Source organism: Sparus aurata, chromosome 2 (assembly GCF_900880675.1).
Source record: "Sparus aurata chromosome 2, fSpaAur1.1, whole genome shotgun sequence".
In the NCBI taxonomy this organism is placed as follows: domain Eukaryota; kingdom Metazoa; phylum Chordata; class Actinopteri; order Spariformes; family Sparidae; genus Sparus; species Sparus aurata.
This window is the reverse complement of record NC_044188.1, coordinates 26,128,742-26,151,744: the sequence shown is the minus strand read 5'-3', so window position 1 is coordinate 26,151,744 and position 23,003 is coordinate 26,128,742. Positions and strand designations below refer to the sequence as shown.

The following is a 23,003-nucleotide window of genomic DNA, read 5'->3' as shown; positions in this document are numbered from 1 at the left end:
AGATATGAGAGGACGTGACCGAGGACCGGACACTGAGGGGACACACATCGTCCCTCAGTCTGACCAAGAGAACAAACACTGACTTCAGGTCAGGTGAGCAGATTTAAAGTGAAGACTGCAGGGTGCTGGCTCACATATGACACAGTTTCATGAAGCTGCTCTGCTGTGACCTACCTGAGGGGAATCATTTCATCATTACAGTTAATGCTGACGTCCTTCACTGACACCTGCAGTCAGGTTGAATAACGTCCTGCTGCCTGACGTCTTGCTGCTCTGTGGTTCACTTGTTTGTAATGTGGGGCATCAGGAACAGGTTCCAGTGTTTGAACAAGTGCAGCAGAGCGTTTTCAACAGCTTACATGCCTGAAAGTGTTCGGGCCCAGACACACCGAAGCAGCATCAAAGAACTGCTGATGATGAAAGTTCACTGTCGCATTGCCTCACATCTCCCGTGTCTCGGCCGAGAAGCTGTACTTTAGAAACACAGCAGAGACGACAGCCGACGACCAACCAGCTGGAACATCCTGCGCCTGCAGGAGAGGTCATAACTCTCCACACCACCAAGTGTGGCAGTCTGTATTTGTCATTCACAAAGGGACACCAGAAGACTGGGACTGTGGAGATACAAATCATTGAAACAGCTCAAGCTCATATATCCACTTGTAATTGGGAACACATCTTGTAAAAAGTTGGATAAGTAAAGAGGAACTCAGTAAATGGGTGAAATCATGGATGCTAATGCGACAAAAAGGGTCTTTTTCCTGATTTTCTTTCTGTTTCTCTTCTCGTCTTAACTGAACAACCGATCAGAGAGATGATGGACGATCACTGACGGGCTCTACACAATTCTATGTGCTCAGTCATCTGAAAAGCCACAGACGAGGCCTGACTATGTGCCAACAAGCAGAGCCTCAGACGATCACCTGCAGCCCAACACTGGCTGTCAGCTTCTCTACATACATACATAAACATGCACTACATCTACATGTGTGTCTCACTCAACATCCAGATTCTTCTCCTACATCAGTTTTATTTCCTGTCCACTGCTCAGAGAGACAGCTGATGTTTTCAGTAAATTAGAGACACTGAGTAGAAACAACTGTCAGCCACTATCTGTGGTTTCACACTGTGATATTCAATACAGCCTTCATACTGGGTACACATTCACAAACATGTTATCTGGACAGAGGGTGAGGAATATTATATTTCCTCACTACATCACAGCTCTCTCATGGACCATTGATCCTTTGTAATAAGCAACACTGGAGTTCTCAGATCATCACTGTGGTCAGCCATAAAGGGCTGATGCTGACAGTAGACTATCTGATATATTTCTCCCTCAGAGACCACAGCACTGCAGGAGGCTCAGCAATGGATTGTGAAATCTGCAGCCTCTATTTTCAGCATTAATCAGTTCCCCAAAACCAGGACAGGAACAGTCTGCGGTGGCAGCAGCAGAGCTTCATTAGTAGAAGATCAATGCGTCTTAGAACACAATAGAATAACTTTATTGTCATCGTACAGGTATATACAACTAAATGATGTCGCACTGCCTGAGTGGAGCTCAAATAGACACGTGTTGTTCAGAGAAGGTTAAAGGTCATGTGACTCAATAATAAGGTTAAGATAGGAGATAAACTATAAAGTAAATTGTGGTTAAAACAGGATTATATTGTATTTAACAGCAGATTCTTCTTTATTTGCATATATTTGCATAATCTAATCAATGATTGACATGAATATTATCTGACGGCTGCTGTCAATAACCAACCAACTGTGTGGAGTCTAGATGAGTATTAAGATTGACTGCTGATGGCGGCTGCTCATCATCATTTGTCAGATAAACAACATGCAAATAAAACAGAGACTAAATGTCAGAGTGAATAAAGTCAGAGAAAAAACAAGACAGAGACACTTAATGCTGTAAATGCTTTCATCCCTCAGTCTTCATTTACTGCTGTCACACATTTGAAATGTTCACATTTTGTCAAAACATATTAAATGTCATTTAAAAGTCAGTATTCAAAATATTAATCATAGTTGATTTGTATATGAGGACCTGAGGAACATGTTAGAATATTGAAATATGACATGTTGATTTAAACTGAGGATTCAATCAACTCAAATTGTCAGACAGTCTGAGGGAACGTCAGTCAATACTTGACATGTGAATTAAAAACTCAAGTGAGTAAAAACTCATCCTGTTTTCTGACTGCATGCTTCTGTTGTCAACTCCCGATAAAATCATCCTCCAAACAGCCAGACATGGAGAGAAAAGCATCAAAGTGTCTCCAGCTCTCCTTCCAGCTGCATCCAGCTGCTGTCTGGGTGGAGCACAAAGTGTTGTTGGTGTGTTCGGCTGTGCAGGAGACGGGTGCTGTTGATGGAGTCACAGATGTCACGGTACCAAACCAGCTGTAAATTGGATCTGGTTTTATTTTGTCCAGACAATGTCAAAGTTCATCTCTCTGGACAGCTCATTCAATTCCTTCAGAACAACAGAGATGGAGAGAGAGAGAGAGAGAGAGAGCTGCGTCTTTTTCTTCTTTTCTATCTGTGTTCAAATCAAATAAAGAACTTTGACTAGAATACATGGTAGAAAGTCACAGGGTGATGTCTTCAGCCAAATATTGAGTCAGACAAAGTGAGTGTGGGTGTGTGAGGTCTGCAGGTCCTGAAGATGGTGGTTTGATAACATGACATTGGCATTACATGTTATCTATGAGCCAAACTTCAGAGTGAACTTCAGTCTATTTTACAGGAAAAAGCACAAAACATGTGAAGTGTGTTTACTGCAGGAACTTAATGGAGGCTGAACACTCGACCACATCTGATTTAATAGTCTGATAACTCCAGAGCCAAACATCATCTCGACTATCATCTCCATCAGAACTTCATTAGTTTCATTATTCTGTTGGTCTCTCTAAGAAAACATTGATCCAGGATAATGGCTTTTTTCTGTTGGATGTTGTTTGTATATTTTTGTCTTGTCTGGGCTGAGATCTGATCCCCTGTCAGTATCAGTCAACACAGGACAGCTTCTCTAGTGATGACTGAGCCGATGAAAGAGGGAGATGTGTGATTGACTGGCAGAGTAACACCAGTGCTGTCAATCATTGATTTCAGGTTCTATCCACCACTAGAGTTATCCAGCAGCACTGATCTGACGTCAGCTCATTGTGGTTTACAGATACAACTGAAGTGAGTCAGAGGACAGTGGAGCTGTGTTTGTCACACCGTCTGTACTGATGTAGAGTCTGCTGAGAAAATAAGATGAGACCATCACTGTGGCAGGATCCTGAATGTCTGAGCAGACAGCAGAGGAAGGTCAGAGCTCCATCAGCAGAGTGGCAAACCACCACCAGCCTTCATTTACTGTGTGTAGCTCACACTGACATGATGATACTGTAACAGAGCCTTTCCAAAGCAGACATGTTGACCTGTCACAGCAGGAGAACAACAGGTGTATGTGATTACATCCTGGAATCATCTGTTCAGGTTCACTGCAGAGCTCATGGTACGTGTCCACAGGTCGTCATTTCAACGCTTCCCAGCTTTGCATGTCTGACTACAACAGGCTACACCCTCCAACAACCACGTAAACACTCACTGGCTGCACCTGAGTGGACGAATGCCACTCCTGGATCGCTGCTCCGGGATTTCCAACCAACCCATCATGGCGGCTCGTTGGGTGACTCTTTCTCATATTACAAAAATAGCTCCATGAAACTTGTTTCTGAAGACAATTTGGGGGAGACTAAGTCATGCAGCTGCAGAATCTGTCTTCATTTTAACTCAACAATGTTTAGTTTTTATAGTCTTTCAGGAGTTTCCAGAGGCGGCGCCCTGAGTAGCCAGAATTTAACTGAATGCAAATGAGGAGCAAGCAGCTCCACTGTGGACACGTACCATTACTGGAGCACTGAGCCATCGTTAATGTTATGATGCTCACCTGTGCTGTCTGACTGAACTGAAATGAGGGTCAATTAAAGATTAGACACAAACTTTTATGCTAAGTAGTGAAATCTGCTGATCAGTTAAATTGATGTTAATAACCTTCAGTTCCAGGGTCCTGGTGTTGTGCATGCTGGCTCACTCACTCTAGTCATCGTTAATGTTATTAAGCTCAGCTGTGCTTTTCCTGCGAAGCCAAGTCTAAATGTCTGCTGTGAAAGACTTTATTCTGTGTAGCGCATCATAGTAGAAGATAAGTGACTGTCTGACTGAAAGACAGAACGGCAAAATGTTTTGGTTTTTTTTATCATTCCTCCTGTGCAGATCCTCAGTGAGCTCAAACAACATGTTTCCTGATAATCTGAATCCAGAAGTCTGAGGTCACAGCTAGAGCTGAGGTGACAGATCAGTTTTCCATCTGACACTGAATAGAACATTTTATAAAAAAAACATTTTGAAAGTTGATGCTCAGTTAGGGTTATTTTAGAAAATAACTGAAACAAAACAGAACAAAGTGATAGTTAATGTTATCAGTAACTCCTGTGCTTTCACTACAGGTCCTCATGTGTGCTGTGAGAAAGGTTCTTGCAGAGCCAGAGCATGGAGACGTGTCCCAGCTGTCTCTGAGAACACGGACGAGGACTCTGCTCCATTTCAGTGAGCCGTCACAGAGAGCCAGCAGGCTCAATACCTGCAGCTGAGACACACACATGAACGTTACTGTCACTGATGGTGTTAAATACACCTCACTGTGTTTCTGTTGGCTCGTTGTTTAATGTTGTCACGTGTCAAAGTGCTCAACACTGTCGATGTAAACAGGTTTTAAAACATTCAGAGAAGGTTTTTTACTTTAAACTTGTTAAAACAAAACATGAGATACATTCAACATGTTTGAATGAGAAACATGTCGACTATAACACAGAGACTCTCTGACAGGCTCTCTGTGCTGTCTGCAGTCAGCAGGTCCACAGTGTCAGGAGGCTCGTTAACACTTCATTAGTTTCACCTGTTGATGTAATTCAGAGTCGACACTCTCACCTTATTAATCTTCTTTCTGCTCTCTGTTAGTTTTCACTTGTTCTGCACATTTGTTGTTTCTGAAGTTGCAGTACAAACTTTGTGTTGTTGAGCTTAGTCTGAACTTCTCTGTCCTTTTCATTCTGTCACTGATCGCTCCAAAAAGCTGTGAACATCTGTAATTCCTCCAGCAAAATAAAAGTTGCCTACGTGGCAGTCTGCCATCATCTGCAGACTGAAATGAGAGACGTGTTTCAGTGTTTAAACTCTCGGTTTGTTCCCGTAATCCAAGAGAACAAACCGAGAGTTTCAAACAGAAGACGATCCTCTGGCCGGAGAGAAAAACCCTGCAGCTGATCTGCAGTCAGCCACGGTGCTTTCTATCCCGCTGTACACACACACACACACACACACTCACACCAAGAGAAAAGTTTCCCTCTGTGTAACGTTGCCACTGGCTCTGAACAAACACATGTGTCTCTCTCCAAAGTCCATCCTGCTCCAGTGTTCCAGCCTGAGGGTTTGTGTATAAAATCTGAGCATCCAGTATCTGCTGCAGTCTGACAACACGAAGCCTCACCTGTCAGCTACGACACGAGGAAACACTCTGCTGGTAACAAGGCTAACAGGGGGAGGAACTGAGAGAGCTAACAAGCTAATCCAAACAACAACGCATGAACAACAAGGTCGTCACTCTCTACACAGGCTTTCTGCACGTTCTCACTTTAGTTCCTTTTTCTGCATCTCCCACAATAAATAACAGCAATTACGATGAAGCGCAGCTGTTTTCTTCCTCTCAGGATTCTCTTTGGGTGTTTGTGTGGAACAAACAGGGAAAGTAAAGTCTGTAGAGGAAGCCTGTGTCCGACCATCATCATGTGAGGATACAGAGCAGCCCTCTGGATACACTCCTCTCCTCTTTATGAAAACAAAGAATAACAAAGCCTCTGAGATATGGACGGTGCTGCAGATAGTAGAGGCTCTTTGTTAAATCTCTCTCTCTCTGTTTCTTTTGAAGGAGGTCGTTGGCTGCACTTACCTGTAAGAACAGAGAGAAACCAGACAGCAGAGGTTCAGTTTATATGTGGATGATTCAAATACTTCAGCTGTCATATAATCCTCACAGAATCTAAAACATCTCACTGTTTCACTGGTGGTTTCTTCACCACATTAACATGAAGATGAAGTCTTCACCTCCTGCACTTCAACACTCAGATGAAATCATTTCATTAGACCCTGAAAACTTTCCAATCCACTTTAAAATGTTCATGTGAGCCACAGAGCAGAGAGGACGACCTCGACAGCAGCCGCAGCCAAAACACTTATTAGTGAGTATTAGTGAGGCGTTAATGCTGAAGTCTTTCAAGGAAAAGAAACTCGCCCCCGACAATATCTGTTCAGCTTGTAGTCTAACAGCCCTGGAGGACGTTTTAATCACACTGACCTTCCTTCAACACAAAGAAAGAACAAAAACGTCTCTGAGAAGAAGATCTGATCAGGTCTGGAAGACAGCATTTATTTTGAATCGTGTTTCTAAAATGACCGCCAGAGAGAGAAAATGGTTGACTCTGGTGATGTGAACTGTGTGAGGCTGCTGGTTGAGTCATTACAGACGATGTTTCAGCTCAGCGCACAGAGAAAATGACAGACGCTGTGTTCAGTTCACAGCTCACACTCCAAATATCCTTTGCCAATTCCTTTGACACACACTGAGCCATTAGACTGATGGAGGCATGTTCATCAGAAAAGTTATAGTATTTGTCGACTAAATGTGTCAGGCTGAGAGCAAAAGGCAGCCGGACCTTCAGGTCATCACTATGAGCATACACATGTGAAATACAGTCGATCTGCTGAACTTGTTTAAAGAATATCTTGTCGCCGAGCGAGCTGGCAGTCGTCCAAAGTGAAAGATGAAGAGTGAAGCAGAGGAGGAACAAGAGCTTTAACGTGGCCGGAGGAAAGACAATAACCTGAAGCTGCATCACTCTGCACCGCTTTAATACAACATTTCAATGTAATGTCAGAGTAGACGAGCTAACAGCCGCTCAGTGGTAACGATGTACAGCTGACCTGACAGAGGACACACAGCAATAACCAGCAATAACCCCACTGATGAAATGTGACACACAGAGTTTTGCAGCTTCTCTCATTATTCGAGTCACACCGGTAAACCTCGTCCTTTCTCTATCTGTGAATAAATCTTCCCAGAAACTTTTTTTCCTCCCATTTATATTTCATATCTTTTATTTATTTTCTCTCTCAGACTTCTCAGTGTGTAAAATTCAATCTAAATTCAACTGTGCTCAGCTACCATGGACAGTAAGTGGAGACACTTCAGCTGGTTTCAGGTCGACTGATGGGATTTCTCTTCATTCAGTCCACCAGGAAACCCTAACCCTCAACATTAATAATCAAAACAAATCAAAGACTCAACAAGATGTGTTTGATTCTTCTTCAGGACTCACACAGCCGAACTGAACAAACGGACACACAAAGAGTCTTTGTGCACATTTTCTCATGACGTGGTCCACTGAGCTCAGCTCCTGTCAGGTTCACTCTCACTGACTCTCATTCCTCACGTCAATCAGCAGTGGAGGATCATCAGTGGTTCATACTGATGAATGACTTCCTGCTGGATCAGAACCGCCTCTTTTACACTGTGACACACAGAAACAGGTCCAGCTTTAGGATGTCAGAGGTAACGGAGGAAGAGAAATGACTGCGACAGGAAGAAGAGCGTCATCACAGTGTGGGACCATTATCCCAGCTGGAAGATTGTATTTCTTCTTCCTGGACTCTGAGCTGCGTCTCCCTCTGGGAGACACTGAGACACTGTCACCCACACAGCTAGAGAGTGGACTCATATCATGTGGCAGAGACAGCAGACTACACACCTCTCTCACATCTCCCCTCTTTCAGCTGCTCTCACCTCCCTCAGGGCCTCTTTGTCTTCATCATGTCTTCTCCCCCTGAGAGGACAAACAATCATCTGACCACCATCAGCTCGTCTCATTTCCTCTTTTCTCTCCTCCTGTGGCCACTCGGTTCTAACTTTGTACTCATTCTTCTCTACTCTCTCTCTCTCTGTCTATGATACAACTTCCATCATGAAGAACATGTTTTCAGGTTACAGATCTCAGCTGATCACCTCTGCTGTGATGAAGGTTTTGAAGCACCAGAGTTCAGATCTGTGTTCAGGTCTCGGAGCAGATGCCACTGAGGAGATCATCGACTCCTTCGACAGCTGAGCGGTTTATGTGTGTTCGGCCCCGAGGCAGGAAACCAGAAGGATATCGGGGCGACACAGCAGAATGGATGAGAGTGATGGCAGCACAGCCGGGGGTGATCTGTGAGAGCAGTGCAAAGAGCTTGATAAAACACATCAGCTGTACATCTGTCCCACCAGCTTCTTCTTTCTGTCTCTGTCCCTCGTCCAGCCAGTCTGTCTCCTCTGGGACTGAGTCAGATCCACAGTGCCAGGTTGTCATTTCAAACCTTCATCTCTGCCTGTGTCGGTCTTGTATCTCACCTTTGGGACAGATTACGTCTCTTTGCTCCCTCGCTGTCTCCACCCTGTCCTCTCCTGCTGTGACCTCGTCCTCTTTCATGGCTCCAGGCTGTTCATGCAGGCGGTCGGTCCGATGGTCAGGATCTTTCTACCAGACACTTTACTAAACTCTGTCAACCATCAGTGTGTGTGTAGCTGTGTGGGTGTGTGGTGGTGTTTCTCTCTCCTGGCCTCCCGCCTGCTGTGTCTCTCTTAACCTGTTTGTGGGTCACATGCTGCACACAGTGTCTCGACCTGCTGGACAGAGAAGAGAAAATACACTCCGGCCACATAAAACACAGTCAGTCATCAGACACACGTTTGTTCCTTCATGTTGGAGCGATGAGATTTAAAGACGTGCTGTTGAACAGACAGATGAGAGCGCGTTTCTAAATCCGACTTGACGGAGATGAAATGTGACATTTCAAACCCACAGGTCCCTACAGAATGTGACTACAGCTGAGATAACTGAGCTTTATGACTCTTCAGTTTCCTGTGAAGTGACAGACAGAAGATCTGAGTCCTTTATTCTTCACGGCTTGTTGCTGAAACAGAAACGTCTTGAAGCTGGAGGCTGCTGGGAACTGTGACTGAATCATGAACAACACAGTGTTCACTTTCTGTCAGGGTTTGTTTGTATTACACTTGTTTCTCCATCTCCTCCATCTCTTCTCCCTCTGTTGGACCACACCTCTCTCTCCCACAGTCCTTCTCCACCCGCAGTCCCTCTCTGATGGAGCTGGCAGCTCTGATCAGCTCATGTTGTATTTTACTGGAGGCTGAAGTCTTTATTGTGGTGTGGGGACGAGATCAGAGTCTCTGCCTCTCTCTCTCCACACTGACCTGTGTCTCTGTCAGAGCAGCTCAAGAGTTTTTTTCTCGTCTATATTTTACTTCTGGTTGATCTCGGTGATTTCAGAAAATCACAAATTGATGATTTTTATTTTTATGACCTGATTCTATGTTTGATAGCTTGAACTGAGCAGCAGTGCTGTGCTGCTCCAGTAATGGGACATTATTGTGAAAACGCTGCTGGGTTATACTGTTTCTACAGTCTGGGCCGTTGTGTATGAAACAAAAGGCTGTAATTACAAATCCTGAAATGACTGTTTCGTTCAATCAGAAAGAGTGAATTGGAAAATATCCCCAAGCATGAATATCACTGAGGCACATGTGTTCAGTTGATCTCAGATGATACTGAACAGGCTGAGTTTGGCCTGTGGGCCGGTTTATAAAATCTGTTGGTCTGTTGGTCTGTTTATCTGTCTCTCTACACATTTTATATTTAACCTCTGTGTGCATCACATCCACTCCTGAAGTCCCTCCTGACACTGAGGACAAACCCACAACACAGCCAGCAGGACAAGAGCATCACAACAGCAGAGCCTGTCCACATGCTGGCATGTCACCAGCTCATGATGTAGAGGTGTGTGTTTGACTGTAGCCTCTTTTAGTACGACAGGAACATGAGCAGCACCGACAACCTCTCTGACAGGAGAGAGGAAACACTGACAACAGAAACACAGGCGGCTTCTTCAGTGCTGCTAGTGAAGCTTCTGTAAAGGCTCTGAGAGCTCACTTTGACTGGATTTACTTGTTTTGTTTCTTAGTTCAGTGTTTTCAGCCTCGACATGATGCTGTCAACTTCTTCTGGGCTCTGAGTAAACGAGCTGAGACTTCGGTCTGAGCTCATGATCTGCACAGAATATTTGTAAATCGTCAAAAGAGCTCTAAAATGCTGAACTTGTCAGAGCGTCACACTGACTAATTGTTTAATGTAGACTGAGAGAAGCAGGATGCAGCACCTCCACCGGCCTCCTCCTCCCTCGACATCAGTGATGCTGAGCAGCAGCAGGACACCAAGGCCACACTGTCAGAGCTGCTGACACAGTTACAACCAGGACTTACAACGTCCTGAAGAAATATTACAGTCTGATGTGGAAAATAACTCCATGGACAGCTGCACCAACCTGCATCCAACCAATCCACTGTGAGGCTTTTTGTTCCCAGCTGACATCAGTGTCAGTCACAGCCAATCACATCAGCTCCTTTCACCCCCTCCTTCTAGCAAACACCTCAGTCCTTTGACACATCATCAGTCTGGTGACAAAGCACACGAGTGTATGTCCGCTGCTATAAACTGTAGAAGTACACAAATCATCAATAACACACTTTGTGTTCTCTACAAACACGCTGCTGTCCTCTAACATCCTGTCTTTGCTTTCTACAGGAGCCCAGGAGGGTCATCACATGGACCTGCCTGTATCTGAGAGGTGGGGGTGGCTCACAGTATATAAGTCCTGCTCCTGAGGGTCCAGTCACCCCAGAAACCAGCAGAGAGGAAGTCCTTCACATGTAGAAGCAGCTGATGGTGACTGTGAGTCATGAGAGGAAGCTGGAGAGGAAAACCTGCCACCTCCTCTCTGGCAGGTAGAAAAGTAAAGAGCCTGAAATGAAAAAAATCATTTGTAGCCTCTTTTAGCACATTGTTAGATTTAAAGGCCCACAGATGAACTGTGTGGTTCAGTCTCACTGCTCTCATTAACCTCGTCTCCAGCAGCAGCAGGCAGCTGTTTTATAGCCTGTGACTTGGTGCTGAAGACAGCAGATCTCTGAGTCCAATCATTGACTCCTGAAATCAAACAGAGGTCACCTGCCAGGTGTTTCCATTTGAACACACTGCACAGATCAGTTCATTCTGTGAACTGTGTTAACGTCTCATTGACGCGTGCTGTCTGTCCCTGAGTGTGTCTCCTCCAGAGAAAGACTGGACGAGATTCAAAGAGCCAAATGTAAAACTGAGCTCAGTGTTGTCAGTGTGGCTTCTTTTAAAATGTGACAACAGTCAGGAGAAGGAGCTGGAGATTCATTATTCTGACTTACTGACCAAATGTTACTACTCAGGCTCCTGCTATTGTGCCCTCAAGCAAAGCACTCGACCTCATCACTTCAGTAAACATCCAGCTGAGCAGATTGATAACTTGATTCATATTCACACTGTGGTGAGCAGCCTCAGGTAAGAGCACCTGTGGTGGGAATACTGGAGTCATTCAGGGTGAGCAGAAAAGAAACAACAGCTTCCTGTAAATGACCATAAAACTGTGGACAATAACACAAACTCTGTCTCTGTTTAACTATTCAAAGTCAAACACAAAGCTCCTCTGTTAAAGGGACAATGCAAAGAATGAAGGTGTGGTGTTTTTTGCGAAGTCGTCTCAGTCATGTAACAACAATGTGAGGAACCTCCTCAGCACTGGTCGTCATCATGTCCTCATCTGTCAGGAGACGTGGCAGCAAAGTGCTTTTATTCTACAGTGCTAGCAGCTCGGCATGGACGGGATTTTCAAGAGAAAGAGATAAAACATTTTGTAGCAAACTGACTCATTTGTTTCAGATACATCTGATATGATCTTCTGATTTGTTCGTGTCAATAACTGTAGAAAGTGACTCAGTGAGTTTAGAGAAAGACACAAACACACACCTGGCAGAGAGCAGCCGAGCCGCTCCATCATATTGATTAATACACCACTTCAGCAGAGAAACACTCTGACTCCCACATGTTTCACTCCCGCTCTGAGCACGTTATTCAAATGTTACATCACTGGAAATAAAACACTGATGTCTTGTCAGATGAGAGGCAGAGAGAACTGGATCGTGTTGGTACTGAAGCCGTTCACGTGCTCTGTGAGCTGGCATCATTTAAAAGGACGTGACTCAAAGTGTTCACATGGCTCTGCATGGAGAAAGCTCCTCAGCACTGTGCAGGCTGCTGTCTCTTATCTGCTTCCAGGTTTCAGCTTCCACTGTTCAGCCTCATCACAGTCCTGCTGTCCTCTCCACAGAGATGTACAATCAGAGTACAACAGCAACAACTACAGAGGTTAAACACTGTTTATCACTGTTTACTGTCACCAGAGGTAAAATCAGCGTCTCCTTTTGATTTCCAGTGCAGAGCTCCCACTGGGATAAAGAATCTGTAGAACTGCAGGGACGAACAAATAACTACAACATTTTACTTCCTCTGTTTGTTTTTTAATGACCTGAAGTGACGAGGCTTTGCTTGTTTATTTTCTGTTTGTTAACCCCTCGCCTGACAGTCGGTGAAACTGTAAAATGATCTGATTAATGTGTCACAAACTTTATTAAAGCTTTTATAAACAAGAACAACAGGATCTGTTGTTAAACATTTATACAGATACACAGTATTTGAAGCTCTGTGTTTGTTATATTTCATTATTTGACTAAGTTTACTGTCATTAAAGCCGCTCTGACAAACAACAACAGTGGAGATAAATTAGCAAACAAACCTTTTACAGAAAGAGTCTGTGGTCCAACAGTTTGTTACCGTGGTGATAATGATGCTGTGAATCAGTGATTATCACTCATTCAGCACAGCAGTCACGCCAAATGACAAGTTGCTCTAGCATTTAAAACAACAGCAGGATTTCACTCTTTAGTCATGTTTTTAATGTTGATATGAAAATTAATTAAGCAAAAATCAAGCAGGGTGCAAACGTCAGTGAAGATTTCTTTCACTGTTGTAGTTTATTCAGAAGGATAAACTCCTCGAGATGAACCCTCCTGTTTCCCCTGGAGTCACCAGTTCATCACAGGGCTGACAGTCAGAGACAAACAACCACACACTCACATTCACACCTACGAGCAATTAGAGTGAACGATTAACCTCACAACTAAACTGTGAAACTAAAACAGAGAGCAAAACATAACCCCAAGGGGGTGGCAAGGAAGGCAAGATGACAACAGGAGCGACGTGAGGACGAGAACTGAACAGATGAACCAAAAAAGAGTGAGGGAACAACACAGGCTTCAATACAAAGTAAACCAACGAGGGGATGAGGTGCAGGTGGAGAGACACTGGAAACCAGGCAGAGCTGACGATACTGATGTGAGACATGTGGAGGATCAATCAGTGTGTGGAGGAGGGAAGTAACACAGGAGAGACACGTTCATTTGACAACACAGGCACAGCATTTAGGAAACACACTGCAAACACGCACATTGTAACCAATTACACGAACATGCTGCAGGAGCTCAGAACACCTAGTGGCCCTAATTTGATCAACACAACCAATCAGAGCCAAGGGGAGTGTCTGAGAATTGTCAATGATTCTCCTGCATACTGCTGGCAGCCCCCCTCCTCATGCAGCGTGTACTGGGCAGTGCCCCTCCCCCACGCAGGTGCAGTGCTCAACCTTACCTGGTCAGATACGTTCAAGCTCAAACTGTAACGAGACTGATGTGAGACAGGTGTGGAGGATCATTCAGTGAGTGGAGGATGGAAGTAACACAGGAGAGACACGTTCATTTGTTTATTTTTTCAAAAAAATAAACAATGGCGGAGAGGCAACTGAGCAAAAAATGCCCACCATTGCACACCTCAAAGAGAAGAAATAAGAAGACTGAGAAAGAAAAGCAGTGTAAAAAAAAAAGAAGTGAACCGAGTCAGAGAGAAAACTAGGATGAATATCGAAGCATCATTTCAGAGGTGGAGGGAGCTGCAGGATTTTTAAGGACTCAAGCACGACGCAGAGTTTGCCGCTTTTCTGCTGGACAGGTAAGAACCCCTGCTTGATATTTACCCTTGTGGGTAAATGTAGCTTGTTAGCATGTATGCTAACTCTGGCGTTTAGCTTTGTTTTCATGGCTCCTGGTTAGCAAAAGTGTCTTTCAAGTGAACGGCCAGTTATAACGCTAGTTTGTGTTCAGTACACTCTGAAGTAGTTGAATTGGACTAGAGAAATAATGTTAGTCGCGCTTCAGAAAGGCAGAATGGCAAAAATGTTGCATCAGATAATAATTACCTGGTAACACTGTCTACTGCGATGTGAGGAATATTGTTTGTTACTCAGGATATCTACAGTGACTCAGCATGAGGCACTCGTCATTGTAATTTAGTTGTATTGATCAGAAATAGAAAAATAAGGGCTTATGTTGTTGTTGTTGTTGTTGTTATTTTGAATGTAACATCATTTTTGATTTAAACAAACCTTCAGGAAATAGTTAAGGTACAAAGATGAGCTCCCAGCAGGCAACAGGGCAAACTAGCTGCAGCTAACAAGAAACTTCATGCAGTGAGACAGTGGATGTTTTATTCAGAGGACAATTATTTTGTTCCCGATCAGACAGTCAGGCTTCACCTGCTCATATCCTGAATAACAACAGAAAAGAGTCACGCAGTGGAGTGTGACAGCTCAGGAGGAGGCTGCTGTGGAGACAACACTCTGAAACTCATGACCTTTTGATTGACTTTCCCCTGACGATCATTAAAGTTTAGTGTTCTCTGTTTGACCACACTAAGAAGACAGAGCAGGGGGTCAATACATGAAGGAAGACATCTGGTGTATCTCTGAACTGTCTGTGACGTTTAGTTAAAAATAGTCAGGACCCAAACAGCAAAACTCACAGGAGGCAGGCAGGATAAGGAACAAAAAAACAAGCTTTCAATACGACATCCAAAAAAAGAAAATAAACAAGAAATAATAACCCAAAACACAAAGACCCAAAACAGCGATGACGTGAGGATAAACAGGAATGAAAAGCCAGGAACACACCACGAGGAGACACATGAAGACAGAGGAACAACACAGACGAGAAGACAAAGACAGCAGGGAGCTCACAGACTGTATACACAACGGCTGACTGACAAACTAGACACAGGTGAACACAAAAAAAGGGCGGGAAGTCACACGAATGGAGGAAAAGAGAAGAAACACACGACACATGAGGGCAGAACTTCAAACTTAAACAGGGAGTAAGAGAACCACAAAGTGAAACATTTCCTGTAGCATTCAGAGTTTCTGCATCATTTCATCATCCAGCTGACAAAGTGTAACAGTGAGCTTCTGCTTCTGATCACAGCTGAAACTTCATTTAGCTTCAGTTCACATCAGCTGAGGCTCCCAGAGGCCAGTCAGCGCTGTGTTGTTCTGTCAGGTTTAATGCTGGGTAAAGGTCACCTCTTAACCTTTCACACACACACACACACACACACACTCACAGAGAACACATCAAACTCAATGTCTGAGGTGTGAAGAGGCACCAGTAACCTGACTCCACTCTGTGACTCCTCTGAAGTGCCAGTGTCACTATTCATACTCTCTAATACTCTTCTAACATCAGTGCAGAGCAGCAGGTAGAAGCTCCGGCTGCTATAATGCACCGCTAACGTTAGCGGCCAGTCACGAAGCAGAGTTCTTTTTACTTGATGACTCGATTGACAGCGTGAAGTTTAGAATAAATGGAGTGTGTGTGTGTGTGTGTGTGTGTGTGTGTGTGTGTGTGTGTGTGTGTGTGAACATCCAGTCTGTCTGCTGGCTCACTGAAAGTCAAACATCTCTTGTGTCAATGTTTCACTGACGCAGAACAATATCAACACACTGTTGCGTCTATCTGAAGATAATTTCACAAGACACATCCATCATTTTACTCTCCTCGCTCTCTAGCAAACACACTGACTTCATTACTTGTGTTCCATTATGGATGACAGAGGAGGGAAACCAAGCTCTCACTGAGAATAATCTCCAGTGAAGACACGACTCCCTTCATTATCATACAGGATCTTTCTCTTTCTGTGCCTCCCTCTCAGGGATTGTCCTCATTTTAGTACCATGATTCTAACTCCTTCACTTGTCACTTTATATTACATCTGATCTCCATCCTCTTCATTTATCCTGCTGCTGGCTGCTGTAGCACCGTTAATCTGCCTTGTGACCTCACAGATCTCCCAGCAGGAGGTTATGATGCAGCATACTGGGCTCTGATCACAGTCACACCAGCAGATCAGCCCTGCTGACAGCAACCAGAGCCAGAAGCTACACATGATCAATGTATTAGATATTACTAGTTACTATGATTTGAATGTAATAAAGTTCCTATACAGTATTTCTTCTAAACTGGGAGCACTTGCAGTACTCCAGGGGCTGTCCTGGGGTGACATCTGGACAGATGAAGGTGGAGACACTTTCATGTTGTAGGCAGCAACATAACGAGAACAAACATACCCAACAACACTGGCAGGAAGAATAGAAAGAAGTGCAGCTGGGCCAGCCCTACACATGTGTGTGTTCATGAATGAGTAAGTGAGTTTAACTATCTGTCTACACCAGGACTCAGCAACCTTTTTACCCCATCCATCACACAAGAAAATCTGTCCAGAGCCACAAAACATATTTGTGTCTTATAATGAAGTGAACACAGCCTAAAAGTCTAAATTAGCATATCAAGATTATTAATAGGCCTAAATGAGCATTCCTTAATATTTCCACATGATGTGGCAGCTCTGCAGTGGGATACTTATGATTATCAGGTACTTGAACCTGCATTTCCATTTTAATGATGCCATGTTCTGGTGCAGAAGAACGAGACTTCAGTAAATCGAACTAGTAGCAATACAGAACTGTGTATGCAGGACTACTTTAGTCCTCCCTGTGTTTGTGATAATGTACACAACAAAAAGTAGCCTCCTCTGATGATGAATAAAACATATAGCTGCAGCCTAGATTTAAAAACAGTAAAAGCAAAAAAACACAGGACAGTTTCAATTTGAATTTGACTGAAGTCCATTTCATTGTGAGTTCTTCTTTTATCCTCAGACACATACAGCATTCAACCCTTGGGCTTGAGCATAAAACACAATGATATAATTATATAATTCTTTGTGTGTAGGCTCTGCATCTTTACTGCCGCAGAATGTGAGAATCACTGTCGGCCTGAAACAGTTGTTCATCTCCACGTGAAATGTCAAAGCCACAGGAAGCCGATGCAGAGGGACAACAGAGCTGCAGGTTGCTCCTGGTCTAGACAGTTGAGTCTAAGCACTTTCTCACTGCCAGCTGCTCATTCAAAATGTATCTGTGCAAATGGTTTTCACATTACCAAGCAGCAAAGCTATCAACACTCCGGCTGCAGACACAGCTTGATGGTTCATGTCTAAAGCAAACACCACACACAACATACTGCAGCTCGATCATGACAGCATGTCAGAGCAACATTAAGAGGTGGTCCACACCTTTCATATGAACCACTGTTTATCAGGGCAATAACACACACACACACATGATAACAGTTCTTTCCATCCTCCTCTCTCTCTCTGTCAGCTTGGCTCTCCTTCACTGGTTCTCATCATGTGGCTCGCAGCTCGGCTCGTATCAGAGGAGCCGCTGATTATAAAGGACGGTCAGACCTGAAGAGATGGAGCCCAGTGGAGCAGCATTTCACACTGCAGTGGCTCCACAAGAGGCTGATGGGCAGCTTTCAATGGAAATGTTAAATCTGTGACATGATTGCTGATTGAGAGCAACAGTTTAACATTTACTGCAGCACAGCTGGAGTCCTCAGAGCTTTCTTTAAAACATGTCTGAGTAAAATAACCAAACAGCTTCAGTGCTCTTTTTTTATTGGTCACACCAGATTTTATGTCCATTTCAATGAGTGGATGTAACGGATGACAGTGTCTGACTGTCATCCAGTCATATAATAAGTCAAATGATTCAGTGTCAGTACTGTTCCCATGATAACACTTTCTACCAAACTGCTCTCTTTATTACAGAAATGATCCAAACTGTGTTTGTCTACAGAAAGTGCAGCGCTAGCATACAGAGACAACTGGCAGTCGGGGACCTGCAAGAAGAAAATTATTCACTATGTCCAATAAACCAGAACCCTGACAAACACTTCCTGCTCTGAATGTGAATTGGTTTCTGTCACTGTGGCAAAATCAGTGTTTACTCAGAACCAAAAGTGACAAACTCAATGTACAAGACCAGTGGAAAGTTAACAGTGACGTTTATCCAGGTGAACGTTTGTCTTGTAAATAAACAGTATTTCACAATGAAAGTTACAGTGATGCTCTTTCATGGATGTATGAATTGTGGCACATATTACTGTTAGATAAGAACAAAGTGTGTCTTTTAGTGTTGGTTGTTTAATTGTCCTGTTACAAACTGTGAGGTGACAGGATGAGTATCTAACATGAGGCGTGTTGCTGATGTACCTGCTGATCTGCCTCATGATGGTGATGATCTCATGGTGAAAGAACTGCTTCAACACAGCAGACTGTAAATCTCTGCTCACAGTAGGTTTAACAACAGATGTCTGATGGCCTGAGCTCATAAGAGATGGAGAGTGAACACTTATTGTTTACTGACTGAATGCTAAACTAAACTATTGATCCTGTTTGTTTCTTTATATAACTAGTTTAACTGTACTGTTCATCCCAACAATGACTTTATTAAGAGTGTGACGTCCAAACAGTCCCAAGAAAAGTCCATCTCTTCAGCACCTACTAACTCTCAGCCATTCTATTCTCCACATGATGTTTAGTCAAAACAAAATCTGATTATTTAAATATCCTCATGAATATTCAGTGGTGAGGTGTGAGGGAGGCCTGTGGAGTTCTACTCCTTCCTTCCTGCCTGTGAAAATTATACAAAACAACACCTGAATAACAAATATTTGCAGAAAATGAAGGTGACATTGAATCTCGTAGGACAAAGACTACATCATCCAGACAGGATGAGGCACATCTGAAGCTACGTGTCAGTCCTGGTCTCTGCTGTCAGAGACAGAGGGGTCCTGCAGGCATGTTAAAGGTTTGCTTTTCCTCCATCTCAACACTGCAGCACTGTGTCTGCATCCCCACCTGTCCCCAGCTGGACCAGAGACACTGAAATATCGTGTTTGTTTGCAGATTATTGATGATCGCCCATGTGGTCAAATAATGTGGTGAACATGAATCTTTCTACAGTTCACAGAACAAAGTCTCTGTGTGATGATGGAGGCAGAAAAGTAGCCAGAATGAAAACAATGTTGGGACCGAACATTTCATGAGTCCTACAGTCGGTGCTCAGCACGGAGCTTTATCACGCCTCTCTGTCACATCTCATAACAACTGATGCTCAAATAAAATCACAATATAAGAGTGGACACATGTTCCTGCCCATGGACTTTTGTTCTCAGGCCACCGTTGATTCACCTTTAATGTGCTGCTTTACATGTATCTCTCAATCTTGGTGACTTGTGGACAAAACAAGTCAAACATACTTACATGCTGATGACTAATGTGCAAACATCCCAAACAACAAGTACAGCTCCACAGAATCAGCACATGGACTCAGCACATGTTAGTTTACAGCACTGCAGTGAATATTAAACTGTGAAACATCACACATACAGCATCTTCTGTTCTTTGACTATTGACCAAATATGTTGAATTTGACATCATGGCTTTATTAAAGTGAAATCAGTGAATCAGGCCGTCTGGCAGCGTTACCTCCCTGAAGGCTCAGAGAGGGAAATGATGCACTGACTGAGAGGACGACTCTTGTGTACGTAAACAAAACCTGCTTGATGTCGTGATTCAGAGCAACCTGCTTCAGTAGATACAAATCTGTGTTACTGTCTGAGTGTCTCAGCCAGACAGAAGAGACTAAAAGAGAAAACAATGTGACCTTGTAGCAGAAAGCTGCAGGAGGACTGGTTTGTTTCTGTTCAGTTTTTGTTTGAGCATCCTTTATTTGTTTTTTCTTTCCTCTTTGTTAAAAACTGATACAACTTAAAATCTCTAAGAATGTAGTTCTGATTGATCTCCAGTCAGAGGAAGATGATCCCGGTAATAAACACAAGTTAGTGTGTTTCTGGATTCAGTTGCAGTGTAAAAAACACTTTTTCACACATTTAAACTTGAATATGAAAATAATAAAACAAGTCAATTTAGAAAAAATATAATAGTGTTTGTGTTGTACCAAAATTAGTTTAGACCCTGAAAACAACTTCTGACACATCGTATGATCACTTTAATGCGCTGTCTAAAGTTACACGTGAAGTCCTGTCAGTGAGAGCTTCTCACTCCCGCAGCTCCCGGCTGCTCCTTGTCCTCTGTCTGTCTTCAGCCTGTTAATGCCAGTCGGTTGCTTCCACAGTAGAAATCTTTCTTCCGGCCAGCTGAGTCACCTCTGGCAGTGTGGCAGTGTGTGTCTCTGGCAGTGGATTGTATGTGTTGCTCTCTCTCTCTCTCCTGGCCTCCTGCCTGCTGTGTCTCTCTTCACCTGTTTGTGGGTTAATGTCCACTGACAATATCAGCATGACACATGACACTACAACTACAGAGCCTGAAGCCAAACCACCTGTGGTGAGTGAAGCCTGAGTCAGTGTGTCTGCAGCCCTGTCACTGTGTCAGAACACAGGAACATGTGTAATGTGATGTGTCACCATGTGGAAACAAAGTCCCTGTAGAAGATAAAACAGAGCAGGAACTGTTCTTTCTTCACTCTCTCCTCTCTGTGTGGTGACATCAAGTCCTTATACTTCACAGCCAAACATTTCACTCACTGCTTTGACAAAAACACATAAGACACAGGCTGCAGTGATCTATAGCTGACCCAGGAACAGTGTTTGGGTTGTCAGGTGTCTGTATTTCACATGAAGACGTCTCCTCTCCTCTCACCTTCAGTTCCTCTGTTGTAAATGTTGTAAATAAAGTGCTACAGTCGATCAAACGGCTGGAAGCTGATGTCATTTGTGGGCCTTATGGGTGGGCCACAGTGCCCCGCCTCAGATGATCATCAGACAGTAAAGATAAGTGAGTGTGGCCGCCCCTCTGACATTATCTCTGTTGGGACGCTCCAGTTGACGGGCGTCCTAACAGAGATAACGTCCAACACCGCTGACAAATGTGTGTTTGGACTCACACTCGTGTTACAACGCTGCCAGAATACTTAACTGGACCGAAAGTGAGTTTTGAGACCAGTTCTCCTCCACTTTTAAACTACTAATTCATCACAGCTGTTCACATCAGCTGTTACTGGGAGGAAGAAGAGAAATATGACAGACAGACGGCCAGTGAAGAGACTTGTAACGGGCTGTTTTTAGACGTTTCTGTGACTGTAGCTGAACCACTTCAGTCTGTGCTGAGTGCAACATTTCAGCACAGCCATACCAAGGGAGGCATTAGTCTAATGATCACCTGTCACTGAAATCAATGGGAGGTTTAGACTGCATTGATTAATACAGGAAGCCAGTGATAATCATACATGTAGATAAGCAAAGTGGAGCAGTCTGCATCCCTTTAGCTGCTGTGGGACGTCAGATTTGGCCGATGAGCCTCTAAAGCTCAGGAGCAGGTTTGATCCTCTCAGTGATTTACTCACACACACACTGTGACATTTAGAGAAGACAGCTGAGAGATGGAGCAGTCTGCCAAACAGTCCTTCACACAAATATCAAAAACTTAACATGATGAGTTCAAACATTTAATGTTTCTCATTCAGCTGTTGTATCAGATCACATCATAATGTTTTGTCATTACTGGCCCACACCTGTAGATGAGCTGTTTAAGTGCAGTGTGGACAGAAAGAGGCTATCTGATCTTTTAACTGTGCCACATATCATATTTATATCTCGACTAATAACATAATTAATGTGAGGTGAGATTGTTTAATAAAGAGACATAAACAATGAGCTGAGCAGACAAAACAGACCTCTGAACAACACAGATCTTCAATAAGGAGGTCGTGGTCTGAAGTCACCTGTTGATGGTGAGCTGGTCAGATGTTGTTCTGCTTATTTGATGACACGATGTGGAGGGAGGGAGTGACAGGATGTGAGGCACCGTCAAAATAAGACTCTTGGAGTTGAGTGAAACCTAAAGTGAAATCGTGCTGCGGTAAAGAGACAAAGAAGATGAAAACACTGTGGTCCAGCACCTCGGACAGCTCCTCACATGAGAGGGGAACAGAAGCACACAGCTGTGAGGCCGGAGCCACACACTGTTCTGATGTGGACAGTTCATTGATGAACACCTGTCCTGCAGGTTAACGATGGCTGATCGATTAATCGAGTAATTGATCATGTATGGGGGCTGAAACAGTGCAGAACTAAAGGCTGGAGGACAGGGGACACAAACACACACAGAGCAAATGTCATCCTCATTCAACTGAAACTCAGCTAATGTGTGATGTGTTTCTTTAGTGAATTACCATATAAAAAACTTCCACTGATTATCAGACTTTGTTTAAAGAGCCAGAGTTCAGAACAGGAGACTCCCGTCAACGAATGTTTACTGAGATCAGACATCGGGTCTGTAAGACACCAGGAAGCAGCCGAGACACAAAACAATGAGATCAGTGCAACAATATTCACTGAGACGCAACAATGGTGCAGTACGTGATGAAACAACAGACAAGCAGTGTTACACTACACTCTAAAACATGAGCAGCCTCTCAGGTCACACAGCCACTGAAGAAATCTAACAGCATGTTCCCTTCTTGTGTGTGTGGGTGCCTTGGAGGACATCTTTGTGAGTTTATTAAAGGTTGTGTGTCTTATGAATGGTGGCACATCATCAGGAGGGCATCAAAGGTAGCAGCATATTACTGTGCAGCTGTTGCATTTCAGCCACATGTGACGTGTCAGTGATGAATCTGCTCCTCTGACTGTCTCCTCTGGAACTTAGAATCATTTTGCTCAA

General features: G+C 43.7%; 1 long non-coding RNA gene across 1 annotated transcript; it reads right to left on the bottom strand.

The window, feature by feature from the left end:
• Positions 1-1,492: 1,492 nt before the first annotated feature.
• LOC115597244 (uncharacterized) lies at positions 1,493-4,262 on the bottom strand. Its single transcript, XR_003987050.1, has 2 exons — positions 4,057-4,262; positions 1,493-2,488 (listed from the first exon to the last, which is right to left on the bottom strand). It is a non-coding gene; the product is annotated as an uncharacterized LOC115597244 (long non-coding RNA).
• Between the last annotated feature and the right edge of the window lie 18,741 nt (positions 4,263-23,003).